Here is a 9,903-nt window from a genome sequence, read left to right as displayed (position 1 = left end):
GAAGGTTTGATCTCGATTTTTCATTCACAAATGAGCATATGACTGTGACTTTCCAAAAATGAAAGCGAACACCATGACTCATATTCAAACCTGGAGATGTTCCACTAATACTATTGTACCAAACTTCACTCACTTCCACTGTTGATGTCTACTTTGCACATGTCGTTGGAGGATCACAATAATAATGGCATTGGAGGATCACAGTAATACTAGTCTATAATTATAGGATATAAAACATTTTCCATATACACATTTTGGTATCTGATCCCTTGACAATAGCCAGAGCCACCTTGCTAGGTCTTGACCCGGAGCCCATTTATGGTTTCATGAAGAAAAACCTCATCTACCAAGACATCAGCAATGTGAGCTTCAGAGTTTCCCTTACCCAATACTACAATGTTGATTGCATGGCCTGGTCCACAGTTGACATTATGAATTACAATGTCAAAGGAATCACTGACTATGGAGATGCAATCATCCCCGACTCCAATGAGGCTGTTGGTAACCACAACATATGTGGAAGCTGCAATGTGAATGCCTTCAATGTTAGGACTATGTTTAGGTGTTGTCACCTCCAGATTGCTTGCTTCTACCACAACACAGTTCTTGAAATTAATGTGTGCTTGTTATCACCCCAAGAAACTCTCCTAGGTTGTATCCCATAGATGCTCGGGAACATTACAAACTCAACTAAAATGTTGGAAATAGGTGGATGAATGGAAGGAACGATGCATATTCAAGCCAGATAACCACTTCTACTATGCTTAACCCCAGACATGGATGAACACCCCCAGACTACAAGGCTTTAGACCACCAATTACTCACAGTTTGAGGATTAACTGGACATGGAGAATACTGACCACACTAGTAGATACACAAGACCATGTGATGGCCGGCTACAACCAGTAAAAAGGTCTGCAAATCTATTTCCTAATGAACAGACAGGATGACAGCTCTCTGGCACTAAGTAAACAGAAACCTGTATAGCACATTCAATGATACATACTAGATTCTAACACAGAGGTGGGATGACAGCCCCTCTAATGCTAAACATCAAGAGCACATGAAAAATTCATAACAGACACAACCTGGAACAAAGAAGAAGTGGAAAGTGAGCAATTAACAGCAAAAGAAGCTTGTATTAGCTGAAAATGAAGACTAGACGCTGCAAGTATCACAGTAGTTACAGTCTCCAAAAGTTGAACCTTACATCAAAATAACATTCATCAACCTTATTACATTTTGTGTTCTAGATATATATAGAGTTTGTTTACAAAAATATTCTGTTGTTCTATGCGTGGAGGGGTCATAATGGACCACCAACCACCTTAACTCTCTGATGGAGCCTCTGCTACAATCTGAATGTGTTCTGCAAATGAATTTAACCTTCTTGAATGCTCTGCTGTCCTTCTCGACAGGTGGAGCGTTTACTGAAAGAAACTCCATAACTGGTAAGTGCTGTGATCTGCTCGAGGCTGTCCTTTTTCCTTCTTGGCCATGCTTTCTTGTTAAATGCAGTTGTTGAGGATTTAATGCGCCAGGTAGTGGATTCTGGCCTCCTTCCTCCTTCGGGTACACTGGACAGGCTATGGACATGGGCATCATAGCGGAGGCATGGCTATGATGGGGACAAAGCTCAGTCGTTGGATCACGTGGATCGACGGTGGGGATCACTTTGCAATGGCTATCGGGAGACGTGAGATCGGGACAAACAAGGGCTGTCAGATCGTGGTCAGGTAGATCCGACGATGATCGAGAGGCGAAATCACGTGGGAGATAATGCATGGGGACGGGCGGGACAGCGGTAAGCGATATTCCCTGCACTGCCTATGGAGCTATGGCGGTTTCCGTATAAACCCACGCAATCCCACTCAACGCACGACACGTGGCAGAGGAAAACCGCTTTCCCCGCGGGTTAAATAGTGGACAACTCACGCGATCGGGAGGAGCGACTACCGTCCAATCGCTCGACAAACGGTCGGATAGTGGGGAATGCGCACGAGGTTTAACATGTGGGAAAAAGGGTTGTGGTGGCAGGGACCGTTGGATCAAGACAATCAACGGTCAGGATTAAGGCGAAGGGTTATATGGGCGCGGGTTTGTGTGTTAAGCACTCGGGGCTAAAGAAATATGGGTTATGGGGAGTTTAGAAGAATAAAACAGAGGCAGCGGGGTAAAAGGAATTAAGAGGGGAAATAGGGAAAGGTGAGGAATGAAGAGGTTTTAGGAGAAAAAATAGAGATAGGAAGGGCTAAGAAAGTATGAGGAAGTTGAAGAAGAAGATGGCAAATGACTGCTGCAAGCTCCCTTTTCTACATAAACACATGGCCAAGCTGATATTCGGTCCTCAAAATGTTGAAGTTTGTAGAAAAGCTAACACTAGCTCCTTCTGGGGATGAGATCCTCCCTGTGAGGTCTCAAGAACTGCAGACCAATGCCTTCATACAAAACAAGCTTAAAAACAATGCCTAGTATCCATTGGGCATGGAGTCAAACTAAGTCTACACTAAAACTTGTAAAAAAAAAAATGCTTACAATGATTAAGGCCTAAGGACCTTAAACAACATAAATATTCAAAAACTGGCCAACTGATGGGCCATCAAAATTGTTTCTCCTCCTCTCGGCCGGTTCATCATAGAGCTGCAAAACTGGATTTATTTGATCATCTACCTCAAAAAGTTTAGGACATTTGAGCTTAATAGGTAGATATGGATCAAATTTCATCTCCCTTCTGTGTGCTCTCCTCCTTGGATGTTCTTCATGGGAGCTTTTGTACACCTGCTGAATAACCACGGTTGCTGTGTACTTGTCTTTGTCATCTGTGGCCTGCACAACTAATATAAATGGTGTACCAATATGTTCATGTGTAGGGGACACAAAGACATCATCTGCTCCTTCATTTTTCTCAGAACAGTCCACATCCAAGGAGGAGCCCCAAGACTGTGCACCCTCTTCCTCTGTCATCTGATAAGCTGCCTTTTCAGTCTGTGTGGAGGCTACCTGAGCAAGTTTCAGAATATCAAAATTGAGGTGATCAGTCTCAGCCTTGAGCATTGAGATATGGCATGCCTCAGTGCCTAATGGGCAACTGTGAGGGATTGTCACTTGGACAGATAGACAAGCAAAAGATGATGGGGAGCTTTCCTCTCCCTTTTCGATCACTAGACTGGGGACAAAAACAGGTTGGATAATTTGCAGATCTACATAGCCATTAGAAGATGGGCTGGCTTCGGGCTCAGATTCTTGGAGGATGGGAGGACCTACTGCTGACTGCCTCTACTGATCAGCTTGTTGTTCTGTAGCTACAACAAACTGGTGAGCAGTGCCTCTGGATAATGCTTCTTCATAGGTAGCTCTGGTTAGGAAAGGGGCACTGCCCATATCTTCCAAACCATGGACCTCCTCCTCTTCTTCATATTTCTCCTCTTCCATGACTATACTATGAAAAGGGTCTTCACCCTTTGGTCTTCATTTGAATCTTTGTTTCTCTGCAAAAACTGCACTTGCTCCTATGCTCCTCTATATGGATTTGGCTTTGAAAGATTAAAGGAACAAGGTGCTCCTGCTTCCTCAGAATACTGCTCAGATTTTAGTTTGGAAACTTCAGAGGCTAATAACTCTATCATCCTGGCTAATTTATCGATCTTAGGATGATGAGGACTCACCCCCCTGTCTTCTCCTCTTAGCATCACCTTCGAGTCTTTCTGCAGCCAAAATGTTCGATTATACTTCAAGGCTTCATCTTGCATATCAGCCAAAGAAGCACATCTTCTTTCTTTTAACAGCAGGCAGAATTGAGAATAGAAAGCACTGGCATAAGTAAACATAGCAGAAGTAGGGGTGGGTTTGACTTCAGCTGGTATTCTGCTATAAATATGGTTAAATCTGATGTTGAAATTAGATAGCAGCTCACCATTCTCCCTCTGCAAGTTCCCAAATTCAGTATAATAAAAGAGCAGATCTTTCTTATCCCCCCAATGCTTTAAAAACACATCATCTAAGGCATCAATGTCCGCAATAGACCTAAGGGGTAATTCTCTGAACCATTTTCTAGCTTCCCCATTTAGGCTTTGGACAAAAACCCTCATCCACACATCCTCTTCATTGATATCCAGGTTATCAGCATAGCTATAAAAGGCTTCAAGGTGCTCTTCAGCTGTTACTCCTTCTATACCAGTAAAATTAGGCATATATTCTTGATAATCTCCTGCAAGCATGGCATTCAAAGGGACAGGCAAGACCAAGGGTCCATACCTAGCAGCAACGATTCTTTCTATCTTTGTGAGAGCTTGCTGACCTGCCATGACTGGGGTATATGAAATGATACTGGTAGACTGAGTGCTAAGGATCAATGAAAAGGATGACAGAGACAGAGGAATATGATGGAAAGCATGGATGCTTCTTTAGACTGAGATCCGAAAGGGAAATGAATGAATAGGAGCTTTGTGAATCTCTGAAAGTGACTTCCTCACTAGCAGAAATACATGGGAATTTTAAGGCTCACCTGATCCTGATGCTCCTTTCTGCAAAATTTTCTTCTGCTTAACGATCTTCTCAGGGTTAGGCACTAGTTCAGCTGGTGGTTTCTGAGGATTTCTCCGATCATGCCTCACCAACTGTGCCAAAACTGCAACGTGGAGTCGCCAAAGGTTGGTCTTCCTCTAGTGGAGTCGCCAGATAGAAGATTACAACCAGAAATGTGCCCAGACCTTGTCTATCATCAAAATCTAGAACTGTGTCATTCTCCCAGGGAAGCTGAGCTTCAATCTCCTCTCCCCAGCAACGACGCCAATTAATGTTATTGATGAGCCCCAAAAATGGATAATTATATGGTCTCATTCAGCCTCCTAATTCTACTTAATCCACCATTCTCATTAGTTTATTGTCATGTTTTTTATTATATTTATGCTAATAGAGTGAATTGGGTTAGTCATTATGCCAACAAGTCTAATGTGTGCTTTATGCAGTCTTTTTGGTCAATTTGGAGACAAAATCAAAGGTTTAAATGAGCACTTGGCAGCCAAATTCATGGAGAGGATTTTTAGGAAGGTGTCCCCTTCATTTATGGGCCCTTACCTCGAATTCTCCACCATCAGTTCGGAGTTCAAGGGCCACCAAATCGATTATCACAAAGGCAGCCGAGCAAATGCTAGTAAAAGTGTTGTTAACTACAAGTTTTGGCAGCCGAGTTCCTAAAGTTTAGGAGGGCTGTTGGGGTCCTCAATTTGTATAAATAAGAAGGCTTAGGAACTCATTTCAGTTAGTCACTTTGTAGGCAGAAGTTAGCTAGTTTGTAGTTCGATTTTAGTCATTCTTTTAGTCATTTTTTAGGCAGTAGATTAGCTCTGCATTTCAACACACTTTCAAGCTTTTCCTTGTGGACAGTTTTTGATGTAACTATTATTTCTTGAGCAATAAAGATGAATCCAGCTTTGCACCAGCTCTAATCTCTCTTAGGAGGCTGTAGCTCTTGGGGTTGGGCCCAACCCAAGTGCCCAGTACCTCCTTTGTTTACCTTTATGTGTTTTTGTTGCATTCTTAGAATAAAATCTGTTATTTAGATTTAAATCTTATTTTGTTATTTAGGTTGATTTTTATGATTAAAAAGGATTTTCATGTTCAGATTGATTTGATAGGTTAATAATAGAGAAGATCTTTAGAAAAATGCCATCAAGCACCTCTGATTTCACCTCTCCCTCAGTGGGATTAGGAGCTGGGATCAAGGTGACCTTGCTGCCACCAAAAACACTATCTTTGCTTCGCCATGCAATCATTAGTGTTCGACTTTTATTTGCAGAAGTTGGTTACATGTTCAGATTCTTGATTGCTTCGTTGCATAGTTATTATACATGGTTTCCTTGCAAATAAACTTTTGTTCATTCTCTTTACTGTTAGCTAGATCAGATTAGGTTAACGTAACTAGGACTCTGATTTTCCAAGTCTTCGTTGGTTCAGTTGGAGAAACAACTTGCAGAGCACCCGTACCGCTTCTCTATCTACCCATACTCCATCAATCCCATCTGCTCCATCCCTTAACGCAGATTCTTACCTCACGTTTGCCACATTTTCTCACATAACCCTAATTTTTGTGCAACATTACTTCACTCTTCCTTGAACAAATACAACCATCTTCATCTCTCCTCAACTCCATCCACCAAGTCTTGGACCTCCTCACACCCTTATCCTACCTCCATACTTACTTCTCCACCTTTCTCTCTCCATCCACCCTCCAAAATCCCATCTCTGAACATCCTGTAGAACCCCTGCAGACTTCCTATAGAAGCTCACAAACGCAGTTTCTTGATAACCAAACTTTGTGAAACTCTCTGGAAGGGTGCTAGGGACCCCTTAGGCCCTCTTTGAACCTTCCCAACCATCTACAAGAATTTCCTCTCACCAATCCACCTCTGCACAGTCAAAAACAGTTAAAGCACATGCACAATAATTCTGCCAACTTACTCAAAAATACAAAAAGATGTTTCTTTTTAGATTTCACTTCAGAAGTAGCTTAGGCACATGCATTTTACCTTCCTAGAAGTCAATGGCATCTCTTTCAGTAGCTTGCATCCTCTTTCTTGCATCAGTAGGGCTAGCTGGTAAAATTAGGGTTTGCCAGGGTTTGCGTTTCCTTTCAGCTTTCCAGTTTCTTTTTGCAAGTAGATTAGCCTCCTTTGAGTTAGCTTTCATCCATCAATTAAAAAGCTTCTTCTAAGAGCTCATAGAAGTTGGCTTAAGATCCTAGCGGACTTGTGCCAGTTGATCAAGTGACAGTCGCGGCAAGAGCTAGTACTTCTGCATACAGCACCGTCGCTTCCAAGTTTGTTACAAACTACCGGGTTGATAAAAGTAAATAAGGGAGTCCCAGGAGTTGCAGCATTATTGCTGCAATACTGGGGCCCACTAGTTATCACCCCAAGAAACTCTCCTAGGTTGTATCTCATAGATGCTCAGGAACATTACAAACTCAACTAAAATGTTGGAAATAGGTGGATGAATGGAAGGAATGATGCATATTCAAGCCAGATAACCACTTCTATTATGCTTAAACCCAGACATGGGTGAACACCCCCAGACTACAAGGCTTTAGACCACCAATTACTCACAGTTTGAGGATTAACTAGACATGGAGAACACTGACCACACCAGCAGATACACAAGACCATGTGATGGCCGGCTGCAACCAGTAAAAAGTTCTGCAAATCTATTTCCTAATGCACAGACAGGATGACAGCTCTCTGGCACTAAGTAAATAGAAACCTGCATAGCACATTCAATGATACATACTAGATTCTAACACAGAGGTGGGATGGCAGCCCCTCTAATGCTAAACATCAAGAGCACATGAAAAATTCATAACAGACACAGCCTGGAACAAAGAAGAAGTGGAAAGTGAGCAATTAACAGCAAAAGAAGCTTGTATTAGCTGAAAATGAAGACCAGACGCTGCAGGTATCACAGTAGTTACAGTCTCCAGAAGTTGATTCTTACATCAAAATAACATTCATCAACCTTATTACATTCTGTGTTCTGGATATATATAGATTTTGTTTACAAAGATATTCTACGGTTCTATGCATGGAGGGGTCATAATGGACCACCAACCACCCTAACTCTCTGATGGAGTCTCTGCTACAATCTGACTATGCTCTACAAATGAATTTAACCTTCTTGAATGCTCTGTTGTCCTTCTCGAGAAGGTGGAGTGTTGACTAAAAGAAACTCCATAACTGGTAAGTGCTGTGATCTGCTCAAGGTTGTCCTTTTTCCTTCTCAGCCATGCTTTCTTGTTAAATGCAATTGCTAAGGATTTAATGCACCAAGTACTGGATTCTGGCCTCCTTCCTCCTTTGGGTACACTGGACAAGCTATGGACATGGGCATCATGACAGAAGCATGGCTTTGACGGGGACAAAGCTCAGCCATTGGATCACGTGGATCGATGGCGGGTATCACTTTACGGTGGCTATCGGGAGACGTGAGATTGGGACAAACAAGGGTCGTCGGATCGTGGTCAGGAAAATCCGATGGTGATCGAGAGGCAAAAGCACGCAAGAGATAACGTGCGGGGACTGGCAAGATGGCGGTAAGCGGTATTCCCCACACCACCTTTGGAGCTATGGTGGTTTCCGTATAAACCCGCACGATCCCACTCAACGCGCGACACGTGGCAGAGGAAAACCGCTTTCCCCGTGGGTTAAAGAGTGGAGAACTCACATGATCGGGAGGAGTGACTATCGTCTGATTGCAAGACGGACGGTCGGATGGCGGGGAATGCACACGAGGTTTAACATGTGGGAAAAATGGCTGTGGTGGCGGGGACCGTTGGATCAAGACAATCAGCGGTGGGGATTAAGGCGAAGGGTTATATGGGCACGGGTTCGTGTGTTAAGCACCCGGGGCTAAATAAATATGGGTTATGCAGAGTTTAGAAGAATAAAACAGAGGTAGCGGGTAAAAGGAATTAAGCAGGGAAATAGGGAAAGGTGAGGAATGAAGAGGTTTTAGGAGAAAAACAGAGATACAGAGGGCTAAGAGAGTATGAGGAAGTTGAAGAAGAAGATGGCAAATGACTGCTGCGAGCTCCTTTTTCTGCATAAACACATGGCCGAGCTGATATTTGGTCCTCCAAATGCTGAAGTTAGTAGTAGAGCTAATAGTGCTTGTTGGCTGTTCTTCACAATCAAGTTCCTCACCACCAGGTAGTTGTTTGAATCTAATGTAACTATTGTTGGAGCTGATCGATGTGGATTTGTTTTGTTTATCTTGCAGGATGATGCCCACTATTTCTCCCTGCTTCCATAAATAAACCCTTCACCCCAAATTGTTAGATTGTTTATTCCATGGAAGAGTAGCCAGTGATTAGATTTCAAGTCTGCCCAAACACTTTGATCCTCAGAGACGATGATTGTTCCAAAAATCTTGACTGTGAGTGGATACTGACAGGGACTAGAGAAGTTGGGGGGCTTGACCAGGTAAGCATTTCCTCTTGGAACTAACAAGATTGAAGGGCCAGATGAACATGCTTCATTTCACACTGTCATGAAAGCCTGGGTATCATCGGTGTATCCATCTCCTACAGCACAAAACTCATCCACATTCACTACTAGATGATTAGCAGTGAATATGTCTGAACCAATTTCCATCCCTAGCTCCTCGAGACCAGGCCTATAAATGCCATTTTGACTGCTCCTTCTTCATTAAATATGTGCGCAATGCAAGTCTATTTAAATCCATGCACAGAAAATGGGATAAATGATTCAAACCACAAAAATAATTTCGTCTGGAGGTGATAGTAAAATTGCAACTAAAGTAAAAAAAGAGCAACTCGGATTTGAAAATTAGCACAACATTTAGGCACCTGAATGGACTTATGAATTGAAAGCAATTTATGTGATGCCAAAACCAATGGTGCAGTTAAAAATTTAAGGGCACAGAGTAACATGGCCATTTTATGAATCTTAATGCACTCGAGGGGATGAGGGCCAAGACAAAGTAGGGTTACTGTCATGATGTGTTATCACAAACCCTTATGCATATGTGTGATCATGCTTCAAGGTGAGTCAAGAAGAGCTTAAAATGACATGAGTACTTCGATCACATATGTCTAGAGCTACAAGGATGCAAAGGTAGTATATAATCTTTGCAAGCCCTAATGCTCATGTGGAGGTGTAGGGCCTGTTAGCCTTGTTGGAAAATGGCCCAAAAATGGATCCAAATATGCTCTTTAACACTCTCGAAGTCTTCAAAATTTTCCTAAGGATCATTTAAAAATCACAACAATCGCATGCTAAGAGCCCTTGGAAGGGAAAAAAAGCACTATCGAGAGGCTAAAACACATAAAAACCATGAAAAAATAGAGTATTGGAGGCATACATAGTCCAACGCGTAGCAGCCGTCAGATCT

At 42.5% G+C, this 9,903-nt stretch overlaps 1 pseudogene; it reads right to left on the bottom strand.

Annotated features, from left to right (window-relative positions):
* Window positions 1–209: 209 nt before the first annotated feature.
* Window positions 210–9,903, bottom strand: part of LOC149250687 (polygalacturonase pseudogene) — a 29,234-nt pseudogene continuing 19,540 nt past the window's right edge.

Source organism: Pinus tabuliformis, chromosome 7, assembly GCF_031772625.1.
Source record: "Pinus tabuliformis cultivar Carrire ecotype Pingquan chromosome 7, CPIR1, whole genome shotgun sequence".
Classification (NCBI taxonomy): domain Eukaryota; kingdom Viridiplantae; phylum Streptophyta; class Pinopsida; order Pinales; family Pinaceae; genus Pinus; species Pinus tabuliformis.
Note: the sequence above shows the minus strand (reverse complement) of the source record. Positions and strands in the feature narration are given on the sequence as shown.